The sequence below is a fragment of the Narcine bancroftii genome, chromosome 5 (assembly GCF_036971445.1).
Source record: "Narcine bancroftii isolate sNarBan1 chromosome 5, sNarBan1.hap1, whole genome shotgun sequence".
NCBI classification, from domain to species: domain Eukaryota; kingdom Metazoa; phylum Chordata; class Chondrichthyes; order Torpediniformes; family Narcinidae; genus Narcine; species Narcine bancroftii.
The window spans coordinates 203,416,431-203,432,733 of NC_091473.1; the positions used below are offsets into that span (position 1 = coordinate 203,416,431).

The following is a 16,303-nucleotide window of genomic DNA, read 5'->3' on the forward strand; positions in this document are numbered from 1 at the left end:
CACCTGATGCCATTACAGCACCAGGTGTCCAGGATCTCGTTACCTACCATTAATGATATTAATTTATTTGGACCCAGGAGCGTTTTTGGTGACACCTCCACTTTAGTGTTCAGATACTGGTTAATTTTGGTCCAGATACTAGTCACTTGCTTTAGTATGGGGCTGCCCTTCTTCCCTGACAGCAATTTGGCGTCCCATTTGTAAATAAAATCCTCTGCTATCTTCTTGCCCACCAAGTGCAGATCAATTTGTGCCCAGGATGGTAGACCTCCTCCCTGAAAGAGAGAGGGGATGTATCTCAACTGAGCTGCCCAATAATTTTTTTAAATCTGGCATTCTCAATCTGCCCAGACTGTAGTCTCATGTTAAATTTTCCATAAAGACCCTGGCCACCTTACCACTCCAGAGAAACCTTCTAACCTTATGTAGCAGCTGTTTAAAGAAACCCCAGGGCAGCAGTACAGGCAATGTTTGAAAAAGATACAAGAATCTTGGCAACACATTCATTTTGATGCAGTTAGCCCTGCCCACTAACATTATGGGCAGGGACATCCACCTCTTTAGGTCCTCCTCGACTCTCTCCAGCAAGGGGGCATAATTTAACTCGTATAGATTATTCAAATTACCATCAATATTAACTCCGAGGTATTTGATCCCCTCCTGTGGCCCTTTAAATCACTTTTTTAATTGACTATAATTATCCTCAGTGAGTGACATCACCTCACTCTTTTCCCAACTGAACTTTGTTGAGTGCTGAGGTAGTAGTAGGCAAGCAAGCAAAAAGCTAAAAAGACCTTATTCTAGTAAAGGTCTGAACACCAGTGGCTCCCTGTCTGACTGGCTGATTGGGAGCTGGTCTTCCTGCAGGTACAGAGATCACCCCTGCAGTTGACTGGTGGTCGTATCACCACATTCATCCCATTCTTAAAATTATCCCGGTGGGGTGTGTAAAAATGGTGCTGGGTGGTACTTACAGTTTCAGGGGGTCTGGCAGCCATCAGAATCCCTGGGACCATCGCAAGGTTGGCTCTTCGTCAAAGGTCGGCGAGGCTACGGTTGCTGCCTGAGGGCTGGCTAGGTTTGGCATGGTCGTGGCGGGTGTTGATGTGGGCAGTGTGGTGTTTATCTGTACATCTGTCCATGGGGGGGTGTGGTCGGGTAGATGTGGTCCGCTAGGTGTGTGGTTCTTTGGAAGGATTGAGGGAGGGGGTTGGCCCCCAGATCCTGGGTGGGCAAGGCTGGGTAGTGGTGATTTGGGGGGGTGGGGTGTGGGCCCCTGCTGGTGCCAAATCCCTGGATGAGACAGTGTTCTCACGGCCACTGGGGTACCTGATGTAGACGTAGTTGTGGTTGGCATGGAGGAGGAGCACCTGTGGACCTGCACATGTTTGCAGAGGAATACCTGTCACAGAGATGTGAGCTAAACTGAGACAGAGACCCCAGTCACCAATTTCCTGGGGAACAAGAAAAGGCGATCGTGAGGGATCTGATTAGTAGCCATGAACAAGAGTGACCTAATGGCATGGAGTGCCTCAGTTAAAGGCATCTCTTGAAGGAAGGCCAAATCTATCCCCATTTTTTAATGTTTGCCAAGACCATTTTCCCGCTTCGCTGGATAATTTAAGCCTTTGACATTAAAAGTAGCAAACTTTACATTCTTAGTCATTACTCCAAGTTCCTTCCCTAAATGCTTCCTCCCTCTGCCATCATCCCTCCTGCACCCCCAATCTCTTACCATCCGCCCTTTGCTCTGCTCCATCCGAGCCGGGAAAATAACGAGATGAGGAACAAGACCGGGAACAAGGACAAAGACAAAAACCCAAATGACTAACCAAAAAAAAAGATGCAAGAAACATTCACTGCCAAACCTTCCCTTAACCCCCTATTGCTCTACCGACATAACCTTTGCCCTATGTTACATTCGCCCTGCCCCCTTCCCTGCTGGCAACCTCCTTCGGTTGACACCACCCTCTTTCAATAACAGGTCGTGCCACCGGCACCCATCTACTCCTCTCTCCGTCTCCCAAGCTCCCCAAGAAAAACTGTAATTACAACTTCTTGTCTACTTGGCATAACCTCTTTTCAGACCCTTCAATTCAAATTCCAAAATATCATTACATTCCATAACACATCTGTACACCCCTGTGGGCTAATTCGCAATATAATAAAAACCACTGTAGGCTGATCCCCAGTCGGGCTTTACTTCTTCTTTGTACTCCCCCGTTGGCAAATCCCCGCACCTTCTCTGGATCTGTGATACATTTTCTTTCTCCTCCTGCTGGTATCACCTTCAGGGTGACCCAATGTGTCAGTCCACATTCGTACCCATTTTGCTTGATCAGCCTCTTTTCTGCTTTTCTGGCCTTCAAAAGTGCCACGCTAATGTCCAGGTAGAAGAAGATTTTGTTTCCCTCTACCTTTCTTTGCACCCATCACCACTGCTCCTAATATTCTCTCCCTGTCCGGATCATGAAGCAACCTGATCAGGACAGAATGCGGTCTCTGCCTCGGACTTGGTCTTGGTCTATGAGCCCTTTCTATCTCAATCTTTTCTCCGGGGAGTCAAGTGATGGAGTAGTGGCCGGACGGTGAACTCCAGCCCTCTCCAGAAAAGTCGGAAGAAACAAAGGAAAACACAAAGGCACAGAAATAAAAGTTAAAGAAAATTGAGTATAAAGGTGGAAAGAAGATGGTGACAAAAAAAGAAAAATCGAAAGCAACGGTAAGAAGAGAGGAAGAGAAGACAACGGAGGAAGAAGGAGAAGGCCTTACCTGTTCGAAGAGGCCCGCGGTGGAGAGAGAAACCCGCTCCCTCAGGTCGGTAGAAAGTGGACTACAAAAATGGCTCGCTGAGCCGAGTAAAAGTGCGCAACCGCGCATGCGCGAGGAGTCGCGCATGCATGATGCGCATGCAAAAAAACACACCGACGGGAGGGGTGACCAGCTGGGGAGTCGATCTCCACAGCCGGCAACGACAGCTGCAGAACACCTGCAGCAAGAAGAGAACACAGAAGACAATGGAAACAAGAAAGAAGAGAAGAAAAGGGCAACAAAGAAACAACAGATGGCCAACCCAGAGGAAGAAGAAGAGGAAGAGGAAGAGTACAGTGAAATAGAAGAAGAAGAAAAAGGCAAGATAAAGGTGGTACTTTCTCTTATTAAAGGATACATGGAGTCATTTAAAGAATGGCAAACACAGGAATTTTATGATTTGAGAAAAAGAATAAACAACACAGAAGAGAAAATGAATAAAATAGATATGACCTTAACAGAAATGGGAAAGAAAATGGACAAGATGGAAGAGCGGGCAGTAGCAGTAGAAATGGAGGTAGAGGACTTAAAAAAGAAATTAGAGGAATCTAATAAAAAAGTTATAGAGACACAAGAGCTGTTAGCTCAGAAAATAGATATAATGGAAAATTATAACAGAAGAAATAACATAAAGATAGTGGGCCTTAAGGAAGATGAAGAAGGCAAGAATATGAGAGAGTTTATAAAAGATTGGATCCCTAGGATCCTAGGATGTCCAGAACTACAGCAAGAAATGGAAATAGAAAGGGCACATAGAGCATTGGCCTTTAAACCACAATCACAACAAAAACCAAGATCTATTTTAGTAAAATTCCTAAGATATACTACAAGAGAAAAGGTACTGGAGAAGACAATGGAAAAAGTAAGAGAGGGCAACATGCCACTGGAGTACAAAGGGCAAAAAATCTTCATTTATCCAGATATAAGTTTTGAACTCCTAAAGAAGAGAAAGGAGTTCAATACAGCAAAGGCGATTTTATGGAAGAAGGGGTATAAATTTATACTAAAGCATCCAGTGGTATTGAAAATATTTATTCCAGGACAACAAAACAGACTATTCTCGGATCCAGAAGAAGCACGAAAATTTGCAGAACAATTACAAAATAGACTGAAGTATGAAGACGTGTAATGAGAGTAAAAATGACCACGATTTATATGTATGTGGGTAAAGAGTTATAAGTGTGTATATGTATAATGTGCATACGTGAATGTATCCGTATTTAGAGGAAAATATAGATAGTAAAGACAAGAATTAATAAGGGAAGGAAATGGAATAGAGGGAATAAGGAGGGAACTAAAAGAGTGACCTTTGTTACATATGAAAAGTGAAATCTTTTCTGGGGGGGGCTGGGTGGGGGGGAGTTGCGGTCACTGCAAAATCAGCTGACACTTGCGAGTGAATTCGCAAACCCAAATGGAGAGGGGAGATGTAGTTGTCCGACAAGGGATAAAGGACAACTCAGGAGGGGAAGGGGAGATTGGGGCTAAAGAAGTTTTAAATAGGAGAATAAGGAAAATGTTTGATGTTTTAGGAATGTTGTCTAAGAAAGGGTTAAAAACAAGAAAACAGAAATGGATAAGAAGGAAAGGTAATGATGGAGAAACGGAAAGGAAAGATAAACAAAGTATAAAATGGCTACGTTAAAGTATATGACTTTAAATATTAATGGAATACATAACCAAATTAAAAGGAAGAAACTGCTAAATTTACGGAAAAAAGAAAAAATTGATATAGCATTTGTGCAAGAAACACACTTAACTGAATTGGAACACAAGAAATTAAAGAGAGATTGGGTAGGACATGTAACAGCAGCTTTGTATAATTCAAAAGCAAGAGGAGTGGCTATATTAATTAGTAAAAATGTGCCATTTAAAATAGAAGAGGAAATAATAGATCCAGCAGGGAGATATGTAATGATAAAATGTCAGATATATTCGGAGTTTTGGAATCTACTCAATGTATATTCACCTAACGAAGAAGATCAAAAGTTTATGCAAGATATCTTTTTGAAGATAGCAGATACGCAAGGGAACATATTAATAGGAGGGGATTTCAATCTGAATTTGGATTCAAATATGGACAAAACTGGGAAAAAAATTAACAGAAAGAACAAAGTAACCAAATTTATAATTAAATCAATGGAAGAAATGCAACTTTTGGATATATGGATGAAACAACACCCAAAGGAAAGGGAATATTCATATTACTCAGCTAGACATAAAACATACTCAAGAATAGACCTATTTTTGTTATCAGCTCGTATGCAAGATAGAGTAAGAAAAACAGAATATAAAGCTAGAATACTATCGGACCATTCACCCTTAATATTGACAATAAGGTTAGAGGATATCCCTCCAAGAATGTATAGATGGAGATTAAACCCCATGTTACTTAAAAGGCAGGATTTTAGAGAATTTATTGAAAGACAAATTAAAATGTATTTTGAAATAAATACGAAATCAGTGAAAGATAAGTTTATACTATGGGATGCAATGAAAGCATTCATTAGAGGGCAAATAATAAGTTATGTAACCAAGATGAAAAAGGACTATAATCAGGAAACAGAGCAGTTGGAAAGGGAAAAGTAAATATAGAAAAAGAATTAGCAATGAAGGAAGATACAACTAAAAGAAGAGAATTGGTGGATAAAAAAATAAAATATGAAACACTACAAACATATAAGGTGGAGAAGAATATAATGAAGACAAAACAGAAATATTATGAACTGGGTGAAAAAACGCACAAAATCCTAGCATGGCAGCTTAAGACAGAACAAGCTAAGAAAATGGTATTGGCATCAAGGAAAAAAGACAACCAAATTACATATAATCCAAAAGAAATTAAGGAAAACTTTAGAGAATTTTATGAACAATTATACCGAACTGAAAATGAAGGGAAAGAAGGGAAAATAGATGAATTTCTGACTAAAATTGAACTACCAAAACTACAAATAAAGGAACAAAATAAATTAACAGAACCATTTGGAATAGTAGAAATACAAGAGATAATAAAAAAATTACCAAATAATAAGACACCAGGAGAGGACGGATTTCCAATAGAATTCTACAAAACATTTTAAAACTTATTAATTCTGCTGCTCCTGGATGTAATTAACCAGATTGATGAAACACAAAGCTTACCAGATTCATGTAAAACAGCAATAATTACAGTAATACTAAAGCAAGGGAAAGATCCACTCACACCAGCGTCATATAGACCAATATCTTTACTAAACACAGATTATAAGATAATAGCTAAATTATTAGCAAACAGATTAGCAGAGCATGTACCGAAAATGGTAAATTTAGACCAAACTGGATTTATCAAAAAAAGACGCACAACAGACAATATTTGTAAATTTATTTACTTAATTCATGCAGTAGAAGGAAATAAAGCACCTACAGTAGCAGTTGCTTTAGACGCAGAGAAGGCCTTTGACAGAGTAGAATGGAATTATTTGTTCAAAGTATTGCAAAAATTCAGTTTACCGGAGAAGTATATTAACTGGATTAAAGCATTATATAAGGGACCGTTAGCGAAAGTGACAATAAATGGACATGTATCAAAGCAATTTAACTTAAGCAGGTCAACGCGGCAGGGATGCCCACTATCACCTTTATTGTTTGCGTTAGCTATAGAACCACTAGCAGAATTGATAAGAATAGATAATAATATAAAAGGAATAAAAATAAAAGACAAGGAATATAAAATCAGTCTATTTGCGGATGATGTTATAGTGTACTTAACAGAACCAGAACTATCAATAAAAGAATTATATAAGAAATTGAAGGAATATGGAGAAGTGTCGGGTTACAAGATAAACGTAAATAAAAGTGAAGCAATGCCTATGAATAATGCGGACTTCTCAAAATTTAAGAAGGAATCTCCATTTAGATGGCAAATCCAGGCAATAAGATACCTAGGTGTACAAATAAACAAAAATCTCGGCCAACTATATAAACTCAATTATTATCCACTAATGAAGAAATTACAGGACGATTTAGAGCATTGGAAAGATTTACCACTAATAGGAAGGATAAACTGTATTAAAATGAACATTTTTTCAAGGATATTATATTTATTTCAGGCATTGCCAATACAACTGACAGAAAAATTCTTCAAGGAGTTAAAGAAAATAATAAGGAAATTTTTATGGAGAGGGGGGAAAACGAGGATAGCACTAGATAAATTAACAGAATGGTATAAACAAGGAGGCTTACAACTGCCAAACTTTAAAAATTATTATAGAGCCGCACAATTAAGATACCTATCAGATTTTTATCAAACAAGGGAAAAGCCAGATTGGACCAGATTAGAATTAGATAAAATAGGGGAAAAGATACCTGAACACATATTATATAAATGGGATGAAAAATTGGTACAACATAGAAGTTCTCCAGTATTACATCATCTCCTCAATATTTGGAAGAAGATTCATGTAGAAAGAAATAAAACAAATTATCAATTACCAAAACTAATATTGACGCAAAACAAGTTACTCCCTTTTACAATAGATAACCTTTCCTTTAGAGAATGGGGAAAAAAAGGGATTAAAAGAATAGAAAATTGTTTTTCAGGAAATAGATTCTTATCCTTTGAACAAATGAAAGATAAGTACAATATAACTGGAGATACAGCACTGGCATATTACCAATTGAGATCCTACTTGAAGGATAAATTAGGAAGCAGTTTGAGTTTGCCAGAGGCAAGTAACCTTGAATATGTGATTACAGATACAATGATAATCAAAAGATTTATAACAAATATGTATATTAAACTGCAAGAAAAGGAGAATGGTAAAACTAAACAAAAATGGGAACAAGATTTAAATATAAAGATGTCACTGTATATGTGTGAAAAGGAAAAAGTGTGTATCATGGCTAATGTGATTTATGGTGTGAAAAATAAAAAATTTAAAAAAAAAAAAATCTTTTCTCCCAATATACCCTTTCCCAGCACCTCAGGCATCCAGGTCTGGAAGAAACTTATTGGGTTTTGCCCTTCGATCACTTCCCTCAGCCCCACTCTTCTTTGGCTTGGCTTCGCGGACGAAGATTTATGGAGGGGGTAAATGTCCACGTCAGCTGCAGACTTGTTTGTGGCTGACAAGTCCGATGCGGGACAGGCAGACACGGTTGCAGCGGTTACAGGGGAAAATTGGTGGGTTGGGGTTGGGTGTTGGGTTTTTCCTCCTTTGCCATTTGTCAGTGAGGTGGGCTCTGTGGTCTTCTTCAAAGGAGGTTGCTGCCCGCCAAACTGTGAGGCGCCAAGATGCACGGTTTGAGGCGATATCAGCCCACTGGCGGTGGTCAATGTGGCAGGCACCAAGAGATTTCTTTAGGCAGTCCTTGTACCTCTTCTTTGGTGCACCTCTGTCATGGTGGCCAGTGGAGAGCTCGCCATATAACACAATCTTGGGAAGGCGATGGTCCTCCATTCTGGAGATGTGACCCACCCAGCACAGCTGGATCTTCAGCAGCGTGGACTCAATGCTGTCAACCTCTGCCATCTCGAGTACTATTTTAACGTTAAAATAGTAGTTCTCGAGGACATCTAATTTCCTCCATATTCTCTCTCTCAATCAGCAGCATCTCCAGTTCATGTTTGGTGTCCTCATTTTAACCCACTCTTTCCTCCACCAGTCACCGACCCATCAGCCCAGATAGGGTACGCTGGGCCTTGACTAGCTTCTCTCCCATGTCTTGGGTTCTCTTCTCGACAGCCTGGAAGAGCCTGCCTTCCCTCTAGCCAAGCATGTCCATTACATCGTGCAGGGTGGGCTCTGAGCTCCCCTGCATGTTTTGTTTTGACAGGATCTTTTCAGCCCCACAGCCCAACGGATCCTTCCTCCACTGCTGCCTTCATTCTCTTCAGAGCTCCAGGACCCATCCCCGCTGTTGTCGGTGCTTGCCGTCTCTTCTCATCCATCGCTGGGCCCATTGATTGCCATGCTCGACCTGACGCCGCTCGCTGCTGTTTTGCCCATTCCACTGCACAACTTGGCCCTGGACCCACCGCTGGAGCTGAGGTGGGTCTTGACCTCCCTCTTGATACTGGAGTTGATGCTGGTCCTTTGCGGCTTCTCTGTCTGGGCTGGCAAACTCCCTGCACTCTTCAGGGTCGCTGCCCCGCAACAGCTACAGTCACACATACCATGATGGTGCCCGACCTGGCATTCCTGCTGTAGGAGTGGGACCCCAAGCTTCTCCCCATCTCCAGGGGCTTCAGAAAGGCTTTCTATATGCACTTGCTGGGTGGTAGCACTGTCTTGGCCTGAGTCTTGTCCTCCCTGCTGGGTGGGTCATTCAGCTGAAGCTGCAGTTCCCTCCTCGGGCCTTGGGGTGGCCCTGTCATTTTCCTCGCGACGATGGAGATTCTTTTGTGCTTTTATTTTGAATTTGTTCTTGTTAGTCTTTTTTGTTGTAAGTTTCTTCCCACACCCTTTTTTTCATATTTTGGTTGAGGATTTTACCCTACTCTTGACAATCCTGGGAGCTCCAGAATTCCACCTCCTCCAATTCTCCCCACATCACGTGACCTCTCTGCTGTACATCTTTTACTTAATTTTTTTTATTTTTCACACTGCGAACCATATCAATCAAAATACCTACAAACATTTCCCTCTTAAATATACACAGTGGCATTTTCTCCCCTTTTTCCCCCCGTACCTTCCCTCCCCCTTCCCACCCCCTCCAAACCCATTTAATGTTCAACATATACAATACAATAAAACCAATAAACAATGTCATCACACAATGAAAATAAACAAGAAAATGGTGTCATCTACTTTTACAAGTCATTTTGTCTTTTTATAATTTTAGGGTGTGGAGGTCTGAGGCAAGCCCTCTCTGTTATGTTCCAAGTACGGTTCCCAATTTTGTTCAAATAATCTGACTTTATTTTTTAAATTATATGTTATTTTTTCCAATGCAATACATTTATTCATTTTGACACCACGATGATGGTGCAGGCGTTCAGAGGAAGGGCCCAATGTGCAGTGAACGCAAACCCACTGTGGGCCAGATCCAGGTGATTTAGCGGTTATTTAACATTCAATACCAGAACGCCTTTCTGGAGAAAGGGGGGTATTTGGCCAGTGCATTACTTCATCCGCAAAAGAAACGAAGAACTTAGGAAAATAGATTTAAGATCGAAGAATATGACCAGCAGAGGAGATCATTTGAGCATCAGAGTCCATAGAATCATGGATATTATCTTGGACCTGATCGGCAGTTTACTTACCAATTGGTCACCATTATCCCTATCCATGATAGGCCGAATTAATGCTATTAAGATGATGATCTTACCTAAATTTTTATATATATTTCAAGCTATACCTATTTTTGTTCCTAAATCTTTTTTTGATAAGGTCGATTCTAAATTGTCCTCGTATATCTGGCAAAACAAGAATCCTAGATTGGGGAAAAAATATTTACAAAAATCTAAACTAGAGGGAGGGTTGGCATTACCCAACTTTAGAATTTATTACTGGGCAATTAATATTAATTACTTAAGGTATTGGTTGAATTATTCAGAATTATCTCTAAATCCCCATTGGGTAATTAAACCGATACAAAATTTCTCAATTAGCTCTATTTTGGGAGCTGCTCTCCCTTTTACTCTTACTAAATTATATAAACAAATTGATAATCCAATGGCTAAACATACACTATGTATATGGTTTCAATTCCGGAGATTTTTTGGCCTAAGTCATTTTATCTTGGAAACTCCTATTGTACTAAATTTCCTTTTTCATCCCTCTCTAATTGATCAAGCTTATTTACTCTGGAAAGTTAAAGGTATAACATGCTTTTCGGATTTATTCTTGGATAACTCTTTCATGTCATTTGAACAATTATCCATGAAATATGATTTACCTCGATCTCATTTCTTTCCATATTTGCAGATTAGGAGTTTCTTAGTTTCGACTTTACCCTCTTTTCCCAATCGGGAGACTACGACTGTTTTAGAAGATATACTATATTCAAAATTCCCTCCAAAAGGTGTGATATCTAAATTATATAATATAATTACAAAAATAAATTCTGGGACTTTTGAAAAGTTTAAAAATGATTGGGAAAGAGAAGTCAACCTTCATATTTCTAATGAAAATTGGAATAAAATTCTGCGACTGGTAAACTCTTCTTCTCTATGTGCATAACATTCACTAATACAGTTTAAAGTTGTTCATAGAGCTCATATGTCTAAAGATAAACTCCATCGCTTTTATTCTCATATCGATCCTATATGTGATAAATGTCAATTGGAAATAGCTTCCCTTACACATATGTTTTGGTCCTGTCCCTCTTTACAGAATTATTGGAAGGAAATTTTTTCCATTATATCTACTGTTTTGAATATTGATTTACAACCACATCCTATTACTGCAATTTTTGGATTACCTATGATAGATTTGACTTATTTATCTCTTCCTGCGGATCGTATGTTTGCTTTTCTTACACTAATGGCTAGAAGATCTATATTATTAAATTGGAAAGAGGTAAATCCTCCCACTGTTTTCCAATGGTTTACCCAAACCATACTATGTTTAAATTTAGAGAAAATTAGAAACTCTGTCTATGAATCCCCTTCTAAGTTTGAGTTAACCTGGCGACCATTTATTCAATATTTTCATTTGTGGTGAGTTGATCTGGCTCTGTTTTCTTTCTATGATTATGTATGATAATTGGGCTGTAAGATGAGATCGGAGTGATCGGCGTGGTTTAGCTATATCTGTAGGTTTTTTTTTTAAGTTTTTTTTAAAGTTTTTTTTAAATTCAGATTTGTTTTTTCTTCTTTTTTGGGGTTTTTTTTCTCTTTTTTCATATATTGTTATTAATTATATCTTTTTTTTAGAGATAGTTCACACCCTAAACTGATCAAAATTTTTTTTTATGATATATTTTTATTCTGTAATATTATTGTTTAATATCTCTGTATTAATTCATTACTTACTATGTATCTTTTTTATATCTCTTTGAACTGTATGTGTTTATAAATTATAATAATAATAAAAAGATTGAAAAAGAAAGAAAGAATCAAGGATATTATCACTGCATACATTGAGATGCCATACACAAAAGTGTTGGTGAAACTCAACAGGTCACACAGCATCATAGAAATCAAACTTCCAGGCCTAAGGCCTCATCGGGTGTGCCTCATTCTTTCCATGGGTGCAAGGTGGCCTGCTGAGTCTCTCCTGCACCAGAACCCAGGATCCGCAGATTTCTTATTTAAATATTGAGAGTTGGTGTTCACACACACACCAAAAAAGTCTGAACTTTTTTAAAAATGAAGATGTCTTGGGTAAACTTATACCTCTCATTTTGTTCATTTTAGATTGGTCACAGTGTTTGAGCTACCGAAAGAAATTAGACACACACACCAGGAGCAGTTAAGTTTATACAAATGTTTATTACAAATTCAAAAGCTGATTTCAAACTACAATATGCTAGCCCTTCCCAACTATACTTATCAATGCCTGGACTGGTCCCAACTGCCGACTCGAGGCAACGACTCCACACTTGTGGTAGGTTGTCAGGGTGCCGGTAGCAGCTTCTCTACCTCCCTTGACCAGGACGTTGGCTGGACTCCAGAAGTTCTTCTTCTTCTTGCTGAGAGATGTTGCCACCTCTCGGAGAGTCTCAAACTTCAGCAGCGGGACCATGGCTTATATTACCCAAAAACTGCTTACCCAAGAAAGATAAGCGAGCAAGCTAGCATGCTAGGCTTCTATCAAATAACATAATTTTCAGCTTATCACCAAAACAAGCAGGAAGATTAAATGTTCTTGGTACACAGATGTCCTTTTGTCAGATAACTGCATCTCTGGCCCCTCATTGGAATTTAGCTTATGTCTGCTGATTCTAAAAACAAGCAGGTTCTCAGCCTTGCAAAGGCTGCAAAATTAAAAAACATGATTTAAATCTTCCATTACAGAAAGTTGCCAGGCTGTGATGGGTTGGAAATTGTACAGAAATCCCAGGTATTCATGATCAATATCAATAGGTTTTATGATAAGACCATGAGACCAGAAGTAAGTCAGCCCACCATGTTTGCCCAACCATTTAATCATGAGCTGTTCCACTGCCCCACACAACCCACTGCCCGACCTTCTCCCCATAACCTGGCTCATCAAGAACCTATCAACCTCTGTCTTAAATACACCCAATGACCCAGCCTCCACAGCCACCTGTAGCGACAAATTCCACAAATTTACCACCCTCTGGCTGAAGGAATTCTGTTACATCTCTGTTCCAAGACGACACCCTTCAAACCTGAAGTTGTGCCCTCTTGTCCAAGACTCTCCCACCATGGGAAACAACCTTTCTACATTTACTTTGTCCATGCCTTCAAACATTGAAAATGTTTCAATAAGATTCCCTCTTATTCTCCTAAATTCCAATGAATACAGGCCAAGGTCTGTCAAACGCTCCTCATATGATAATTATATCATTCTTGGAATCATCTTAGTGAACATCCTTTGAATCTTCTTCACATCCTTTCTTCAATGAAGAGCTCAAACTGATCACAATGCTCCTAGTGAGGTCCCACCTTTAAAGCCTCAACATCACATCCCTGCTCTTATATTCCTCTCAAAAGGAATTGCATTTGCCTTCTTCACCACTGACTTAACCTGCAAGTTTAACTTCCGGGTATACTGCATGAGGTGCATCTGGATATTTTAAATTTTCTCCCCATTTAAAAAATTGTTGACCCATTTATTTTTTTCTACAGAAGTGCACATAATGACATATTTCATTTCCCATTTCTCTGCCCATTATCCCAATCTGTCTAATTTCTTCTGCAGCCTCCCTGATTCCTCTATTCTACCTGCTTCTCTACCTACCTTCGTATCATCTGCAAACCTGCCCTCAAATCCATTCATTTCATAATCCAAATCATTAATAAACTGTTACAGATCTGTGTTAACATGAAACTCTACTTCATCTGGATATGTATTCTTAGTAAGTTAGTTGTGCATTGGTACAGGGTCACACGCAGGTCACCACACATTCTTAGATACACCATTGTTTTCAGAGAAGAGAGTTCATTCTAAGAGTTGATGCATCTTGGATAGACGGAGCTAATGGATTTTAAGTGGTCTTAATTCAAGAACTACTGAGGAAGTCATCTGTTTTTAATCAAAGCCACTTAAACCTCTTGAACAGAGCTGAGCTCAGAGGTTGTTATGGATATGGAATGGTTTTGAAAAAGGAACAGAATTTTGGTAGAAATAAAACTGATGGTCACGTGGATTCCAAGAATTGGGACTCACCTCGTCCGTGATGTAACTGTCACATGATTTGAAGACATATTATCAAATTGAAATTTTTTTGAAAATTTTCACTTTTGGAGAGCACAGAAGTCAAAACCCTGTGACTTTCACAGGAGTTGGAATGTTGTGAAAGACAGGTTGAATTACAGTCACCAGAATAGGCGCTGTTGTTATGTGTTACTCCTGGGAAAGGGGGAACACATAATTAGCGGCTTTTGGAATAAGGAGGGACCACTTTGCTGTCTTTTTGGAAAAGAGGACAGAATTCTACTGGTTCATTTTTCTATGACCACTTGTTCAACCCTTGTCTGGGTTTGTGAATTCATTGTGGGGGAAAAAATAGCCATATTTGCTGTCCCTTTGAGAAGAGGACAGATTCTTCATGTGGAAAACATAATTGTGAGTAAAGAGGCCTGAAGATCTGATATCTTTGAGCACTTTGTCTTTTAAGAGGCAGATGCACAACTCATGTGTGACAGAGTAAATGGATATATTTTGGGAGATAAATTGGGAAAAGTTTGTAAGAGTAGGTCACATACAAACACTTTAAAACAGATCTTATTTAAAATACTGGAGTTTTTCCCCATGCTAGACATGTCAAGGTCAACAGTCTTTACAAGAGCTTTGGAGAGTGTCCAACAGACTTCACTAATGGATTGTTGTTTACAAAAAGGCAAGATGAAAGAGCAGTGTTGGAGCTGCCCTGTCTGGAGGGGAGCTTGGTTTTCTGAGGGTCATATGGTTTTGCAAGCAGAAAGATTCAAATAGACTTTCAGTGTGTGTGTGTGTGTGTGTGTGTGTGTGTGTGTGTGTGTGTGTGTGTGTGTGTGAGAGAGAGAGAGAGAGACAGACAGACAGACAGACAGACAGACAGACAGAGACAGAGATCACTTCTACAGTGTTACAGCCAGCAATAGCAACTGGGACTAGAACAAGACAAGCTGGCAAGCTTGTGGAAAACCACATTTGGAAGACAGCCTGGTCAAGGCCCTTGTGGTTTATGCAAGAGGAGAGGACTGTCTGTCTAATGTTTCACTAGAAATAAGAGAAACAAAAATGAACTCTGTGATGACCTGAAAGAATGAGGTTATCATCTGGAGATCCCTGACGGGGCAAGTGTCTGGACTCTGTAACATCCGCAAGACACTGGAGTGGCTGATTAGAAAGGAATCAGTTGTGGAAGTCCTGGAACAACAAATCTCTCTCTGAAAACCTACAGGAACCTTCCTGAGTGGTAACTGTGAAATATAAAGTGTTCACAATCACTACTCTCTGGAGACAAAGTCTTGGAAAACAGGTTCAGCTTTATTTCGAGTCTGCAGAGTCAGATGTCCCTGGTCTGGAGACACACCAGAGGTTCAGAATCATCACTCCTTTGTACAGTCCCGCGGTCAACATCACTCCACCTTCATTTACCTTCTTCCAATCAGAATCCCAATACATTACAACATTCTCCTTCTCCCTTCCATCAATCCAGGTATCACTCCATATAACCATTTACAGAGCGGAAACAGGCCATGTTGGCCTTTCGAGTCCGCAGAGGTTCACTGATTTTGTGCGCCCTCTTCAGGCATTGGTCCCGGTAGATCTTCATTCAATAACGATGGACGAATTCCTTCTTCAGCTCCCTGAGCAGCGCTCTCTCTTACTCTGTATTGTTCACAGCAAAGTCCCTATATTTTTCAAGGCATTCGGAGAAGTAACTGAGAAACATGGCATTTTAAACACATGGTACGTCAGGATCAGAAGGATTGGAGCATTATTGTTCAAGTGACACAACTTTAAAAAATAACATCTAACTTGATGAAGAATGTGATACTACAACAGGAAAAATGGATGGAATCAGACACATTCTATGAGCATTGGGAAGCAAAGAAATATGGATTGGTTTTCCATCCCTTCACTCAGTTCCTCCCTCTTCATATATCGCATGTTATGTTAATTAGTTCATTCCCTTCTTAGGGGCGTTGAAGTTAATATTCATGTCTCTATTAAGCAAGTGCAGTACTAGCTATAGACTACCTTAGGTCACTGTACCAGCCTGAACCAGATCCTTGCATCCTTGGGGCTCGAGATAAGAAGGGGCCCACTAGCCAGTACTGTCTACTCTCAAGCTCTAATCTACATACTTTGCATTCCATCACAGAATGGTGCGAGTTCAATCACTTTCAACCATTTTTCACATAACCATGTACCTTTCAAGCACCAAAACC

The 16,303-nt window shown here is 39.7% G+C and overlaps 1 protein-coding gene across 1 annotated transcript in view; it reads left to right on the top strand.

Moving 5' to 3' along the window:
• The window catches only part of LOC138764594 (zinc finger protein 239-like), an 83,793-nt gene that overhangs the window by 57,989 nt on the left and 9,501 nt on the right, over nucleotides 1–16,303 (top strand). The gene's annotated exons all lie outside the window — the stretch shown is intronic.